Here is a 17,552-nt window from a genome sequence, read left to right as displayed (position 1 = left end):
ACTTTTAGCCAGACTAAGAAAAAAAAAAAATTCAAATAAAGAAAATCAAAGATGAAAAGGAGGCATTATAATGGATACTGCAGAAAATCAAAGGATCATCACTGACTACTTACTACAAGCCAGTAAATTGGAAAACCTAGAGGAACTGACAAATTCTTAGATACAACCTATCGGCATTAAATCATGAAAACATCCAAGACCAGAACAACAGATCAGTAACAATAAGATCGAAGCCATCATAAAAAGTCTCCCAGTAAAAAAAAAAGGCCAGGAACTGATTGCTTCACTGCTGAATTCTACCAAACATTTAAAGAACTACTACTAATCCTACTCAAGCTATTTTGAAAAACAGAGAAGGGAATGCTTCCAAACTTATTCTGTGAGGCCATTATTACCCTGATACCAAAATGAGACAAAGACATCAAAAGTAAACTATAGTCCAGTATTTCTAATTAATATTGATGCAACAACCCTCAAACAAATACCAGCAAAGCAAATTAAACAATACGTTAAAAAGATAATTCATCATGATCAACTGAGATTTATCCCTGGGATGCAATAACTGTTCAACACACAATCAATGTGGTCCATCACATCAACCGAATAAAGGACAAAATCATATGATCAATTGAAGCTGAAAACGCATTTGATACAATTCAACATCTCTTCATGCTATACATTCTCAAAAAGCTGGGTATAGAAGAAACATACCTCAGATAATAAAAGCCACGTATGAGAGACCTACAGCTAGAATCATAGGGCATGGGGAAAACGGAAAGCCTTTCCTTTAAGATCTGGAACATGACAAGGATGCACAATGTCACCACTGTTATTAAACATAGTGCTGGAAATCCTAGCTAGAGCAATCAGTGCAGCCCCGGATGCTGCCCCCAATCCGCCCCCCTGCCACCCAGCCAGCAGTTTAGCCCCCAATAGCACACCCAACCCACCCCCCAGCCACAGGCAGTGTAGCACCCGAGAGCGCCCCTAACCCACCCCTGCTGCCAGCATTGTAGCCCACTGGGGACAGTGCCAGGAGCTGAGAACCCGCAAGCCACGTCCCCCAACCCCCCACACCCCGCCTGTGGGCAGTGCAACTGCAGATACGCACCTACCCGGCTGCCTTTCTACCACTCCAGGCAAGCATCAGTCACTGTGGCGGCCACCAATTTCAGCTAGGTGAGGCGAGCCATGGTGCCACAAGCTCCAGCCTCCAGCCTTTGACAGGGGCTCCCCTTTCACCTCCTCCTGTAGCAGGGCATAGAGCAGCTTCCGCTGACAGCAGTCGTCCTACTGCTCCAGCTGCATTGCGGTCTCCATTGCCACTACCCATTGCCACCACCCACTCCAGCGAAAGGAGCCACAGAGCTGCAGGCTGCAGCCTCCAGCGTGTGTGTGGCAGGACTGTTCCTTCCCCCATTCTAAGCCAGGAACCAACTGCAGAATGGACAGACGCAGAAGAGCTTGCAATGGTCTGACTGGCCCTTAGCATGCTTTATATACCGAGATTCCTGGACTACATGTTCTGATTGGATGACAGCAAGTCTTAGGCAAACCAATCAGAACATGATAGTAAAGTCCTATCAGAATAGGCCTAGAGGTTTTCTGTCATCCAATCAGAACGTGGGTGGCTAGACGGAGCCGGAAGCGCAGACAGAGTGGTAAGATGGCCGCTGGGCAGCTGGAGCTGCTCCGCGCTCTGCTACAGAAAGAGGAGAAGAGGGGCCCGCCCCACCAACGACCCCACCACAGGCTGGAGGCTGGACCCTGGGGCACTGTGGCTCGCCTCCCTGAGGTTGGCGATGGAGACTTCACTGCAGCGGGAGTGGTAGAAAGGCGGCAGGGTAGGTGCGTATCCTCTGCTGCACTGCCCGCGGTGGGGAGTGACTTGGGGGCGCTCTTCAGGGTGTCACTGCCTTCAGCAGGGAGCAGGTTGGGGCGCTATCCAGGGCTGCACTGCCTGCCACAGGGGGAGGGTTGGGTTCCCCGCAGTAGGGCATGGGTTAGCGCGCTATCGGGGGTTACGCTGCCTGCCAGTAGGGGGTTGTTTGGGGTGCTTTCCGGGCGCTACACTGCCGGAGCGGGTTAGGGGCGCTATCGGGGGCTGCATTGCCGGAGGAGGCGGCGGCGGGTGGCAGAGGTGGTCGCCACAGCAGTGGCCTCCAAGGAAGGAGCCTGACTCCAGACTCTAGAGGACGGTCTCCTCTTACTCCTAATGGAGCATGGTGGGCGCACAGCGTTTCTGCAGGAATCCTGAGCAACGGCAGGACTCCCACACCCGTGGTGGTTCCCGGCTCTGTGTCCTCTCGCTGTGTTGCAGAGCCAACCTGCGACCCCAGGACACAGAGTAGCGGACACTACGAGGTGACAGGGCCCTGTGGGTGGAGGCATCAGGAACGGCAACTAGCACTTGGGTGGGGATGTGGCAGGGTCTGAGTGTCTGCTGTTCCTGCTCCGTGAGGAAAGCAGCCCCGTTGGGCCCAGCGGTTCCTGTGGAGTGGGGAGCCAGCCACTGTAAAGTCTCCAGTCCCCAACCCGGGCCCCAGTTCCTGGCCAGCTTGGACCGGAAGGAGAGGCTGGACTTTGGAGGGTGGGTGTGAGTGCCTTCGCTGAAACTAGCCCCTGCCACCCAGTGGCCGGCATGCCAAGTTGAGCTCTAACGCCTCCCTGCATCGTATTCTAGGCTTTTCTGGATTGCTCCCCCCACCCCCGCCCCCGCTGCTCCATACCAGAAAGAGGATCCACTTGCCACATGCTGGAGCCTCCACGCGGTGGCTTGCCTCGCTGTGATGGGCGGCAGCGACAGAGACCACAGCGCACCGGAGGAATGGTAGGAGGCCCGCTGGCCGCGGCCAGGGCAGGGGACTGGGGCAGGGCTATAGTAGTGGTCAGGTGGTAGGAGCGTTGTAGGGAGGGCCAGTGCATTTAGGGCGACAGCAGCGATGGTTGTATTGGTATCCGTGCTAGTGGTAGCGGTAGCAGCAAGTCGGGGCCAGGAAGGGGGAGTAGGAGTGCTGCGGCCTCTGCCTGGCCCGGCCTGGCATGGCGTGGGTAGGAAGGTGCGGGTGCTGTACCGTGGGCCTTGGTGGCAGCGGTGAAGGTGCAGCCAGAGCAAGGAGGGTCCTCCCCTTTAGTCCTCCCCTTTCTCCTGCAGAATCTGAAGGGTCCCTTCCTCCTGCTGGCTCCTGAGCCACATAGGAGTGGACCGTTATCTCATAACAAAATTTAGGGGGTTACTATTTGTGTGTCTTTTTGCTTGTTTTTTGTTGTGAAAAAATCTTGAACTTTTTTCAAATTTCACGAATCAAGGAGGGGAAAAAAGGCATCGTAACAGGCCTTGGATTCCCTCTCCTGTTTTTTCTTTTTCTCATCATCATCATCATGTTCCTCTTTATGTTCCTGTTTATATTTCTTGTTACTATTCTTGTTTCTCCTCCTCCTTTTGTTTGCTTTTTTCCAAGCAATGACATTAACAACAAACCGAAACTGAGTTAAAAATAAACTACTTGGCAGCGTGTTGGATTTTAAAAATAAGTGGTCCATTACTATGTTTTAGATACTTGCGTAATTATTTCGTTACTTGAATAGCTATGCTTTCCTGATCCTATTAATGTGTTGTAAGTAGTTACTCAAGGTATAAAATGAAGCATCAAAAGAAATGTTGGTAGCAAATAGCCTTTTCATCTCTCTCACATATGAGTCTGGAGATACGTGAGAGGCACGGGGGTAATAAGTTCCAATTTATGAGATCATTAAGGAATGATATTCCCTTTATGTTATTTCTCTTCCACTTTTATCAAGAATATTATCTGCTTGAGCAAACCTGGTTTGTCACCACACCTTTGCAACAGGAAAAGGAAGAGTCGGGGATGATCATGTGCATAGTATTTTAAGGCCAAGATTCATAACCAAAACAAGGCTTTATTGACTTTTGCTTTCAAGAACCTGAAGTACTGAGCCCTCTTTTATTCCTAGTATAACCTTTAGTATGAACTCTTTTTTTTTAAGTGATTGCGGTAGAAGTTTGTGCATTTTATTGACTACTTTAAAGAAACAAATACATATATTGTATCTTTTTTAAGTCCACAAAAATGGTTAAGGCCTACAATTTTGACATTTTTAAAATTTTTAAGGTTATGACATGTAAATTACTGTTGATATATATAAGAATATGCATAAGTACCACCGCATAGCTTATTTTGAACAAATACTGTCTAAACTTTTGTCTAGAGTAGATTGGTTGCAGTTTCTTAGGTGTGTTTCTCAGTACATTGCTTTAGTATTTCAAGGCATATAGAAATTTGAATTCTGTTTACCAGTCCTTTGTTTATAGGTCGTTCGGTATTTCTGAAACTGAAGATATCACAGCCCCATTCAGCATTCAGTAACATTAATAAAATTTATGATATGTAGGGTTAGAATCCAACAAATTCAGAGGAAAGTTGTTAAATTATATAGCTATAGAGCGGGAATGAAACCCAGGTTCCAAGCTCTAAGGGGGCCACTGATACAAGTGCATCAGTGACTGGGTGTAGAGTGGGCAGAATTACAGGATAGTTAAGAGAGTGAGTGGTGGAGCCTAACTATATGAACATGGTTTTGTTTTTTTTAACGGATTCTTGCTCTGTTGCCCAGGCTAGAGTGCAGTGGTATCATCTTGGTTTACTGCAACCTCTGCCTTTCAGGTTCAAGGGATTCTTTGGCCTCAGCCTCCCATGTAACTGAGATTATATAGGTGCCTGCCACTACACCTGCCTAAGTTTTATATTTTTTGGTAGAGATGAGGTATTACCCTGTTGGCCAGGTTTGTCTCGAGCTCCAGACCCCAAGTGATCTGCCTGCCTTGGCTTCCCAGAGTGCTGGGATTACAGGCTAAGTCACTGCATCTGGCCTGGGGGTGTTACTTTTGAAGTATTATCTTTGTATCCCAAAGCAGGCCCTTCTGAAACTGATGATGTTGAGGAAAAAGTCCTACTGAAGTCTTTGCCAGGTATAATCTTTTCACTTCCATTTTCCTACATGCTGTTTGCATTTAATGATTCCTTACATTCCACAGACTGTGTCTTAGTATCTACATTCTATTTGTATTTAATGGTTCCTTGCATTCCACAGACTGTGTTTTAGTATTTAAAACTATAGTATTACTTTTCTGTATGGAAAAGGAAAAAAAATATATTGGCCTTTTTATAACATATAAATGAACTTCACAAGCAACCATTTTCCAAGTCAGTTTTCCGTGTTGTGAAGCTTGAAGTGGGTACATGACACATTTTCTCATTTAAGGTAAACTACATATTTATCCCTTATCTCAGAATAGTCAGAAGTCAGGTTCTTACTGTATGGTTAGTAATGCAAGTATTGGTAAGGTCATGTCAATACTTAGTATTTAGAAGAATTCTGAAAAAGCACTTGTTAATCTTTAAGTTTTATGCATTTATTACCTTTTTATAAATTTCTATAGTGTTCCCAAACTTGAGACTCATAGGCTATTAGTATTAGGTTTTACTTCTATCTCTTCTGGCCTTGAGTACATAGATATATTTTCTTTAGATTGAGCATATCATATGAAGTTAATTGTTTATTTTAGGTTTTAAAAGAAAGGACCTATGAAGTCATTGCTTACATTGAGACCAGCTCAATTGTCCCATGGATGGTTTTTTGTTTTTTGTTTTTGGATCTATGTAAAAATTGACCTTGCTATATTAAAGCTTGAAACTTGTATCCGTTTTATCCCAGTTCTCCCCTCAAAAAAAAGACCTTCAGGAAGTATCAAATAACTGAAACATACCAGATCAGAGCACCAGATGCCTCCTGCTGCTCCCTAATTTCTGTACTCTTATACATTGTTATAGTTCGTACCTGCTCTAGTTTTAGTCAGGGAGATGCATTGAGACTGAGCTCCCATCTCCGGGGCTGCAGCACCAGGTTAAAGCTTTCTTCCTTGGCAATACTTGTCACCTTAGTGACTGGCTTTCTGTCTGGTGAGCAGCGGGACCTGAACCAAACTCTTGATGTTTGGGTAATACCATGAACAACCGTCTTAACTGTTATTCTTTACTGAGATTGTCCTTTTTCACTACTGGCCTTTCCTTTTTATCTCTCATTCCTTTGACCTCACATCTCTTTTTTCTTTGACTTTACAGTCAAAGAACTTAATGCTCCCTAAATCCAAATATTATGGTGAAAAAAAGAAAGGAAATGTGTGCAGAGAAAGTATGTTTTACATTTGAGTTAAAGATGGATTCATAGATACAGGTTTATAGATTTACCTAGAGTTCTGATTTCAGGTGAGTTTTCACAGTATGCAGTAAGTAGGAAAGAATCCCAAGATAATTGTGACATGATAAAGCTAGATACGGAAAACCAAAAAGATTTCACCTCAGTATGGCACTTTTAATTCAAGAATAGTAGCCACCAAGTGAGTTTTTCAGATTATAATCATTGCTCTTTAAAAATAAAAAGAAAATATATTTATAACTTTTATTTTATTTTAGTACAGCTTCTGAATTTAGTTATCAATAGATGGGACAAAATAGATGAGCATCTGCTTCCCTTCCCCTGAAACAATGTGTGCTTACTAAAATGTAATAGATTTTTATTTATACTTGAAGGCAGTGTTTTTCAATCTTTTCCATGTTAATAGCTCAGATCTTTAAGGACAGTGAATGTGTACTGGGGGCAGCTTGTGGTCTTAATCCTAACCAGCCCTCTGATATCTTAGATTCTTTCTTTCCTAGTTGTGAATAAAACTTCTGCTCCAGTAGGATGAGCCTGTTTCCCTTGTGACTACCTAATTAATCTATTGCTTTATGTCCCAGTTTTTAGAAGCAGGCAGATTATATTACTGGGATTAAAATGTTTTTAACACTAAAGGTAGTATCTTAAGTTTTTACTTATGAGTTACTTTATGTACAGCTTGGATGAAATTACATGGATTGGGTTTCCATAGCTTTCACCACAGTGAAAATGGAAACAGGGAGCATTCCACAGCAAACCCTGAACTTAGAGAGTTAATTAAGTGAGCAAAGCAAGCATTCATGCTAATTTGTATGTGTGTGTGTCAGTGACAGATGAACCTGGTACTTGAACCATAATTGTACTTCTTCATATTCCAATAGCCAGTAATTTTATCATGTAGTTACACTAGTAGTGAACGCCCAAACTTGCTTGGGTCTGCTATGTATTTGTATTTTAAAATAATGTTTTTTAGCTTCCAAATATAAGTGTTACATTTTTTTCTGAATTATAAAACATCGTTTGGATTGAGTTAAAAGAATCATTTTTTATATGTTTATTATGTCTTAAAAGTTGTTGCATTATTACCTATGTTCTCTTTTCTCTTTCAATGTGAGTTTTTACTGGTTTATAATGTGGTGTTTATTTTCTCTTTATGAAGCCATTATTCTCTTTTTTTTTTTTTTTTTTTTTTTTTTTTGAAGACGGTGTCTCGCTCTGTCATCCAGGCTGGAGTGTAGTGGTGCTATCTCAGCTCACTGTAAGCTCCGCCTCCTGGGTTCCTGCCATTCTCCTGCCTCAGCCTCCTGAGTAGCCGGGACTACAGGTGCCCGCCACCACACCTGGCTAATTTTTTGTATTTTTAGTAGAGATGGGGTTTCACCATGTTAGCCAAGACGGTCTTGATCTCCTGACCTCGTGATCCGCCCACCTTGGTCTCCCAAAGTGCTGGGATTACAGGCGTGAGCCACCTCACCCGGCTGAAGCCATTATTCTTTAGAGGGCAATGACAAAATGGTACCAGCAGAAATTGAGGCACCAGCAGAAGGTTAGGAGAAACAGAGATTTTATATTTTACTGTATTTGGGTTTTTTTTTTTTTTTTTTTTTTTTGAGATGGAGTCTTGCTCTGTCACCAGGCTGGAGAGCAATGGCACAATCTCAGCTCACTGCAATCTCCGACTCCCTGGTTCAAGCGATTCTCCTGCCTCAGCCTCCCAAGTAGCTTAGATTACAGGCACACTGCCAGCACACCCAGATAATTTTTGTATTTTTAGTAGAGATGGGGTTTCACCACGTTGGCCAGGATGGTTTCAATCTCTTGACCTCATGCGCCGTCTGCCTCAGCTTCCTAAAGTGCTGGAATTATAGGAGTGAGTCACTGTGCCCAGCCTGTTGTATGCTTATTCTATTTTATAGATTGTTGTTCTTTTTTTTTTTTAATTTTTTTAAATTTTTTTTGAGATGGAGTCTTCCTCTGTCACCCAGGCTGTAGTGCAGTGGCACAATCTCGGCTCACTGCAAGCTTCGCCTCCCGGGCTCTCGCCATTCTCCTATCTCAGCCTCCCTAGTAGCTGGGACTACAGGCATGCACCACTACGCCCAGCAAATTTGTTTTTGAATTTTCAGTAGAGATGGAGTTTCACCATATTGGCTAGGCTGGTCTCAAACTCCTGGCCTTGTGATCCACCTGCCTCAGCCTCCCAAAGTACTAGGATTACAGGTGTGAGCCAACATACCCAGCCCGCCCCTCACTTTCTTACTACTTCGCTTGTGCAGGGATCATGGCCCAAGTTTTAGTGTTCACCCTGTCTGTTGAATATGAGGAGTCCTAGGAGAGCAGGATGGTGGTGACGTTCCTCACGTCAGCTCTCAAGTCAATGGTGAGACCTTCTGTTCTAACATTCAATAATTCGGTAGGACTGGGCTATGGATAAGGTTGATTTGTTGTTGTTGTTGTTTTTTCTCAAATAGTAGTTATGGTCAAACACTTGAAACCAAATGTGTGTGTGGAGTTTCTACACCAATTTTTGGACAATCTGGATACCAACTCGGTATCCCACAATTCCATTCTGACACTCCCTGCAGTTTAGTACAGACCCCGCAGAATGGGGGCTCAGTCCCATGAGACTACCCTCACTTCACATAACCAATTGCAAGCCCTGGGTTGTTACATGTACTTTTGACCAATCAGTTAGAAAGCAGGGTATCATGGCCCCCTTCTTGGGTTGAATCATTTGCTAAATCAGCTTGTAGAACTCAGAAAAACAGGTTATTTTCTTTGTTTCCCTGAGATAACAGGATCTCACTCTGTTGCGAGGCTGGAATGCAGTGGTGTGATCAAAGCTCACTGTAGCCCCGAACTGGCCCCAAGTGATCCTCCCACCTCAGCCTCCCAAATAGCTGAGCTAACACAGGCCTGCCCCACCATAGCTAACTATGTTCTTTTATTTTTTGTGGAGATGGGGTCTTGTTATGTTGCCTAGGCTGGTCTCAAATTTCTGGCCTCACATGATCCTCCCACCTCAACCTCAACAAAGTGCTGGGATTATGGACGTGAGCCACTGCATCTCACCAATTTACTATGACGGTTCGTTGGAAAGGATTTATCTCAGAAACAGACAGTGAAAGAGATATACATGCTGGGCACAGTGACTCAAGACTGTAATCTCGGCATTTTGGGAGACTGAGGCGGGAGCATCGCTTAAGCTCAGGAGTTTAAGACTAGCCTGGGCAACATGGTGAAAACCCATCTCTACAAAAAATTTTTCTAAAAATTAGCCAGGTAAGGTGACATGTGCCTATAGTTCTAGCTACTCACTTGCTGTTTAGGAACTTGGAATTTTTCACTGGAATTCATGTAAAGAAACATTTGTAATGGATTTAGCATTCATCATTTGACTGCATGACTCACCCCTAGAACCATAATTTTACTAATGAATTTTTCAGATACTACTCAGCTGGGAACTGAGCCTAACCAGCAGCTCACCCTCAACCATTCGGTGGTCTTTTGTTCTCCTCTATTCCTCCTGAAAGTCCATTACTCTCAGAAGGTGGTAAAAACTTGCATTTCTTTTTCTTTTTTCTTCCTAGAGACAGGGTCTTGCTCTGTCACCCAGGCTGCAGTGCAGTGGTGCGATCATGGTTCACTGCAGCCTGAAACCCCTGGGCTCAAACAATCCTCCCACCTCAGCCTCCCAAGTAACTGGAACTACAGACATTTGCCCCTATGCCCAGCTAACTTCTTTATTTTTTATTTTACAGATGGGATCTTGGTATGTTGCCCAGGATGGTGTCAAACTCTGGCCTCAAGTGATCTTTCTGCCTCAGCTTCCCAAAGTGCTGGCGTTATATGCAGGTAGGAGGCACCTTTGTTCAATCCCTGTTTTCTTTTTTTTTTTTTTTTTTTTTTTTTTTTACTGTGACTGGTTCATTGTAAAGGATTTATCTCAGAAACAGCTAGTGAAAGAGATATACATGCTGGGCACAGTGACTCATGACTGTAATCTCAGCATTTTTTTGAGACTGAGGAGGGAGCAAGGCGGACTCTTGCTCTGTCACCCAGGCTGGAGTACAGTGGCACAGTCTCGGCTCACTGCTACCTCCACCTCCCTGGTTCAAGTAATTCCCCTGCCTTAGCCTCATGAATAGCTGGCATTACAGGTGCACGCCACCATGCCTGGCTAATTTTTTGTATTTTAGTAGAGACAGGGTTTTGCCATGTTGGCCAGGCTGGTCTCGAACTCCTGACCTCAGGTGATCTGCCCACCTTGGCCTCCCAAAGTGCTGGAATTACAGGCATGAGCCACAATGCTCAGCCCCTTTTTTAAATAATGATTTTATTGAAATATGATTAACATATCATACAATTCATTTATGAAAGTTTGTAATTCAGACCATGCGCAGTGGCTAATTCCTATAATTCTAATACTTTGGGAGGCTGAGGGAGGCGGATCACTTGAGTTCAGGAGTTTGAGACTAGCCTGGGCAACAAGGTAAAACAGCATCTCTACTAAAAATACAAAAATTAGCTGGGTGTGCTGGCTCATGCCTACAGTCCCAACTACTTGTGGACATGAGGCTGGAAGATCACTTGAGCCCAGAAGGCATAGGTGAAACCTATAGTTGAGACCAGATGGTGCCACTGCACTACAGCGTCGGTGACAGAAGGAGAACTTGTCTCTAAATAACTAAAAAAAAAAGAAAGTATGCAATTAAGTGGTTTTTAGAATATTCAGAGAGCTGCCCATCACCACAGTCACTTTTAGAAGTGATTACTCGCTTATGAATTTCCCACTTATGAGTGAGAAACCCTCACTTCTTAGCTACTACCTCCTACTTCCTCCACATTCCCATGTCTTCATAGACAAACACTGATTTATTTTCTGCCATTGTAGTTTTGCCTAATCCAGACCTTTTATAGAAATAGAATTGTACAATATGTGATCTGTTGTAGTTTGCTTTTTTTCTCTTAGCACAATATTTTCAAATTTCTTTTTTTCTTTTCTTTTTGAGACAGTGTCTCACTCTGTCACCCAGGCTGGAGTGCAAGTGGCATGATCTCGGCTCACTGCAAGCTCTGCCTCCCGGGTTTACGTCATTCTCCTGCCTCAGCCTCTCAAGTAGCTGAGACTTCAGCCACCACGCCTGGCTAATTTTTTTGTATTTTTTTTTTAGTAGAGTTTCACTGTGTTGGCCAGGATGGTCTCAATCTCCTGACCTCGTGATCCACCCGCCTCGGCCTCCCAAAGTGCCTGGATTACAGGCGTGAGCCACTGTGCCCGGCCTCAAATTTCTTTCATGTTATAGTGAATATCAGTATTCAGTATTTTTTTCCTTTGTAGCTGAATAATAGTTTGTTTATCCATTCATCAGTTGATGGACATTTGTGTTATTTCTGCGTATTGGCCATCATGAGTAATGCTGCTGTGAACAATCATATGCAAGTTTTAGTGTGAATCTATATTTTTATTTCTCTTAGATTTACACCTAGGAGTGAAACTGTTGCATTGTGTGATAACTATACATTTAGCCTTTGAGAAATGGCCACACTGTTTTTCAAAGTGGTTACACAGGTCAGGCACAGTGGCTAACACCTTTAATCTCAGATATTTTGAGAGGCTGAGTTTGGAGGATTGCTTTAGCCCAGGAGTTCAGGACCGGCCTGGGCAACATAGGGAGATAATATCTTGATTATTTTAAAAATCAAATGAGAAGAAAAGAAACACCCACATTGATTACACCATTTTATGTTCCCACTAGTTATGTATGTGGGTTACAGTTCTTCCACATTGTCACCAGCTTTGTTTTGTTTTGTTTTGTTTTGGAGACAAAACCTTGCTCTGTCACCCAGGCTGGAGTACAGTGGCTTGGACGTGGTCAGTGCAGCTGTGATCTCCCAGGCACAAGTGATCCTCTCATCTCAGCCTCCCAAGTAGCTGGTACTTACAGGTGACTGCTATCATGTGTGGCTGATTTTTACATTTTTTGGTAGAGATTGGGTTTTGCCATGTAGCCCAGGTCTGTGTCAAACTCCTGAGCTCAAGTAATTTGGCCACTTCAGCCTCTTGAAGTGCTGGGATTACAGGTGTGTGCCTCTACACCCAACTGGCATAACCACTTTGGAAAACAGCCACTGAGCGGGCCTTCACGAATATACCAATATTTGTTATTATCTTTTTTTTTTACTTACTGTTTTTAATTTTTAAAACTTAGTTTTTTTAATCTGTCTTATTATAATAACAATTTTGTAGTAAAGTCCCCCTAAAAAGTATTTGTTGTTTAACTGAAATAGTTTTTTTTTTAACCTGGGTATATATTTTTTCATTTTCATTTTATTTTTAGTTTTTATTTTTAAATAAATATTTTTATAAGTAAATATTTTAATGTATTTTTTACTTTAATAGGTGTTTGGGAAACAGGTGGTGTTTGGTTCCATGAATAAGTTCTTTAGTTTTGACTTCTGAAATTTTATAGTACCCCTCATTACTCATTTAAACTATATATTAAGTCATTATAAAATCATTATTAAACCAAAGACTTTAGTAAAATGGGAATTTTAACTTGCAACCTGAGAAATAGCTGTCAAAAAATTAGAGAAATTACCACATTAAAGTTTTAAAATCTTGATCCTAAAGATGAAAATACAGCTGCACCTAAGAACCACTGGCCCACTGGTCAAGGTGAACAAAACGAAGTAAAAAGCGAAATAAAACCAACAAAACCACATTTAGGATTATTCAGTATTCTGTAATACTATTTTATCTTGTGAGTCACAGAAAATGGTAATTATTATTATTATTGTTATTTTGATGTGGAATCTCACTCTGTCACCCAGGCTGGAGTGCAGTGGCATGATCTCGGCTCACTGCAACCTCCGCCTCTGAGGTTCAGGTGATTCTCCTGCCTCAGCCTCCAGAGTAGTTGGGATTACAGGCACACTCCACCATGCCTGGCTATTTTTGGTAGAGATGGGGTTTCACCATGTTGGCCAGGCTGGTCTCAAAATCCTGACCTCAAGCAATCCACCTGCCTTGGCCTCCCAAAGTGCTGAAATTATAGGCATAGTCCACTGCACTCAGCTGAAAATAATTTTATGTATATTCCAAGTCAGAATACTTTATCTTTGAATATTCGATTACTTTAGGATACTATATTAACTCTTAATTGAACTAATACAAGTTTAGATGTAAGGATCATGTTTATGTTGACTAAAAATTATTAATGTTTTATGTATATGAAAGTAAAAATGACATAGTTTTTATACTTGTAGAATACCTTGAAATTATATTAGTTAATATTTTATATTCATTTTGGGTTTTCACATTGTTAGAGAGATCCACAGAAAACTAACACTTTGTGAATACCCAAATTTTAAGCATTTTGCTGGATGCATTCATAAATATTTTATTTAAAAAGAGCATTAATAGAAGTTTTATACCATTTTGTGATTCATCAAACACAGCAATTGAGTAATGGCATATAGCAACATTACAGAGGTTAGTCTAAGATAAAACTCATAATAGGGTAAAAGGAAGGAAAGGAAAGGGAATACCAGGCTGTATAAAGATTTTAAAAACAGGCCAGGTGCGGTGGCTCATGCCTGTAATCTCAGCACTTTGGGAGGCCGAGGCGGGCAGATCACGAAGTCAGGAGATTGAGACTCATCTTGGCTAACATATTGAAACCCTCTCTCTATTAAAAGTACAAAAATTAGCTGGGCGTGGTGGCACACGCCTGTAGTTCCAGCTACTCAGGAGGCTGAGGCAGGAGAATCACTTGAACCTGAGAGGCAGAGCTTGCAGTGAGCTGAGATGGCGCCGCTGCACTCCAGCCTGGGCGACAGAGCAAGACTCTGTCTCAAAAAAAAAAAAAAGGAAAAAAAAAAAAGATGTTAAAAACAAACATTTTATGTCTGAACCTTTGAACCTTTGCCTGGAATTTCATATTTTGTGAAAAGTGTTTTGTAAGTAGAGGACTTAGAAGTGCTGTAAGGCACCTAGTACACTACAGTGGCACAGATGTAGCAGATACGCAATGAAATGATTTTAACTTCTGGTATGTGTTATCTTCATTGTTCATTTATTAACCTAGTGAAAATCAGCCAATAGATGGAGTGGCATTGACCTGTAAAACTTCCAAGATCCCATCCAGGCTTAGTGTCCTCTGAAGTTCTCCATAATTTATTGTCTGTTCCCACCAACATTTAGCATAAGCTACAAGCTTATGTTAATCATCCTTCTATGTTTATGTGCTGACTTGCAAATAAATTGGCCTATGTGGCCTTTATGTTCACAGCCCTAATAGTATCTACATAATTTAATAACTTTGTTATAAAACTGATGTTTCATAAAATTATGTCTCAACTATGTTCTGGTAAAATAATTACATATTTTGCTTAAGCTTTTCTGACTCTCCATTGCCTGCTGAATACAGTAAGTTCCCATTTAGTGTGAGGATTTAAAATGTTCTTGAAAACTGTGACCTGTAATTACCCCAATTTTGCTGTAGCCTAACTGATAGAAATAGTTAAGTTTCTATGGCATATTTCTGGTCAAAAAAACATCACCAAACTTAGAAAGGCCCAAAACACTTACAGTATTAAGCACTGAAATAAATGTGAGCTCTACATACATTTAAGAAAAGTTAGGTCAGGTGCGGTGGCCCATGACCCTAATCCCAGCACTTTGGGAGGCCGAGGCAGGCAGATCACAGGGTCAAGAGATCGAGAGCAGCCTGGCCAACATGGCAAAACCCTGTCTCCACTAAAAATACAAAAAATTAGCCCGGTGTGAGGCTAAGGCAGGAGAATCGCCTGAACGTGGGGGGAAGTGGAGGTTGCAGTGAGCTGAGATCGAGCCACTGCACTCCAGCCTGGGTGACAGAGGAAAACACCGGTTTAAAAAATAAATAAATACATAAACAAAAAATTAATTAAAATGTTACCAGGGCCACCCTAATGAAATAACTGGGAAATTTCTTTTTCTTACTGTGTTTCTTTAGTTTCTTTATTTTATTTGTAGGCACAGCTGCATAAAGAAACCAGATGGCCCAACAACACCAGAGCTTCTCCACTCCTGACCAGATATCAGAAGGAGATAAGATCCCTAACCAGCGCAAACTTGAACAGGTGACCCTAGTTGGTTTTAGATTTTTTTTTTTTTTTTTTTTTTTTTTTTTTGGTTAAGACAGAGTCTTCCTCTGTTGCTCAGGCTTGGGTGCAGGGGCACCATCTCAGCTCGCTGCAACCTCCGGCTCCCAGGTTCAAGCGATTTTCCTCCTCAGCCTTCTAAGAAGCTGGGATTACAGGTGTGTACCACCTCGCCCGGCTCATTTTTTTTTGTATTTTTTTTATGTAGAGACTGGGTTTCACCATGTTGGCCAGGCTGGTCTCGAACTCCTCACCTTAGGTAATCCACTCACCTCAGACTCCTAAAGATTTATGTTTATGCACTGAACCTGTGCACCTAGAGTCCCACCCTGCACAGTTCTTAAAAACCCCTGATAAAATCATGTATTAATTCTAGTGATATTTTAGTGAATCCTATTCTTTTTTTTCAGAAAAATATTTCATTTGGAATAATGACAGTTCTACTTTTATTTTACAATCTGGACAATTTCTTTCTATTGTAGAATTTCCCTGGCTAATGCCTCCAGTGCAACGCTGAATAGAGTGGTTAAAGTGGAAAGTCTTGACTTCTCAAACTTTCAGGTAAAGAAGCGCGAGTCTGTCACCATTCAGTGTGATGTTAGCTGAGAATTTTTGTATAGATACCTCTTAGTGGGTCTCAGAATCTTTTTCTGTTAGTAGTTTGCTGAGGGTTTTGTCAGGAATGGATGCTTGACATTTGTAAATTTCTCTGTGCCTATTGAAAGGATCACTTTTTGCTCTTTGCTAGTACTGGGCATTATCTTGATTGAATTTTATATATTAAGTCACAACTACATTTACAAAACAATCACACTTGTTCTTGGTGTATAGTCATATTTGAAGTGTCTGAATTTAGCGTGCTAACGTTTTCTGAGGCTGTATGTGTCTACGTGAATATGGCACTTTTTTTTATAGACTTTCTGTTTATACTTGTGTCTGGCCTTGGTATTACAGTAATACTGGCCTCTACAATGAATTGGAAAATGTTCCCTCTTCATTTTTTGGAAGTATTTTCTGCTGAAGAATTAGTATTAATTATTTATTGAATATTGGTAGAATGTTTTACATAGATTATTTTGCCCTGGAGTTTTCTTTTTGAAAATATTTTAAATGAATGCTTTTGCTTTACTTGAGTAACAATTCATAATATATAAATATTTATTTTATATTATACTTTTCAGTTTACTTTTATAATTTGTACTTCCAAGATATTAATTTCTAATTTATAATATTCCATGTTTAATAGATTTTTCTATGCTGTTAACATGGAAAAATCAGAAATAATATAGAACGAGGCTTCAGCCCAGTCAGTGAATGACCCAAAGTCTGTCTGTTGTGGGATAGATCATTTAAATATGATGTTACCCTTAATGTTTACATTTATTGTGTGAGGAAAATAAGGTACTGAATGGAAAGGAAATTAGTAAAACTACCATTTAACTTTGGATTTTCTCAAGAGGGCAGACCAAGTAGACCTTCTAATTTTTGTTGATATTTACATAAGACAGAAACATAGTTTTTAATTAGAACAAATAATATGCCATTTGAAGAATGGTATGAAGATGATAATTTGATGAATAATTTTATTAGTACTGGCTTAGTGCATACAATATATTAGGCAAGATTCTTAGCCATTACGCGCACGCACACACACACATGTATATAGACTTCATATATAATTGTTTAAAATAAGGAACCCACAGATTGATGAGCAGTGAAAACTTGACATTCTCAATCTTAGTAACTTTAAAACTATCAAAAAAATTTACTGTTTTGATTTACAATAAATGTTCATAAAACTATTTAAAAAACTTCATTAGAAAGTTTGACTTAGCATGGAGATAAATGTGTTGCACAGTTGAAAAGTAACCATAGACACGTTATTATCAAATACCAAACAAGTGCATTTTAAAAAGAGATTAGGACTAAAAGATGCCCCATGGAAGTTGTCACAGCAAAAATACAACAGAGCACACTTTTAAGCACCGTGGTATGTTAATAAAAACTATCAATTAATGTGTAAACACAGGCCAGTGTGCTCATCATTACATGAAAAATATTTAAAACTAGTAAACACAGTCAGTAGGTTTGCAGGATACTATATCAATATACAAAAAAAGTCAATTGCATTTTTATACCCCAACAGATATCTGGGAAAAATCAAGAAG

At 41.2% G+C, this 17,552-nt stretch overlaps 1 long non-coding RNA gene across 2 annotated transcripts in view; it reads left to right on the top strand.

The window, feature by feature from the left end:
• The first annotated feature begins 1,651 nt into the window (after positions 1-1,651).
• The window catches only part of LOC135965548 (uncharacterized), a 28,806-nt gene continuing 12,905 nt past the window's right edge, over positions 1,652-17,552 (top strand). The window contains exons 1-5 of one of the 2 annotated variants that reach the window (XR_010578528.2): positions 1,652-1,848; positions 2,684-2,830; positions 9,999-10,092; positions 15,257-15,363; positions 15,867-15,945. This is a non-coding gene — a long non-coding RNA (uncharacterized lncRNA). Of the gene's footprint in view, positions 1,849-2,683; positions 2,831-9,998; positions 10,093-15,256; positions 15,364-15,866; positions 16,544-17,552 lie in introns of those variants that run through there. The other variant, XR_010578527.1, reaches the window with a different exon arrangement.

Source organism: Macaca fascicularis, chromosome 10 (genome assembly GCF_037993035.2).
Source record: "Macaca fascicularis isolate 582-1 chromosome 10, T2T-MFA8v1.1".
NCBI lineage: Eukaryota > Metazoa > Chordata > Mammalia > Primates > Cercopithecidae > Macaca > Macaca fascicularis.
This window is presented reverse-complemented; position numbering and strand designations above follow the sequence as displayed.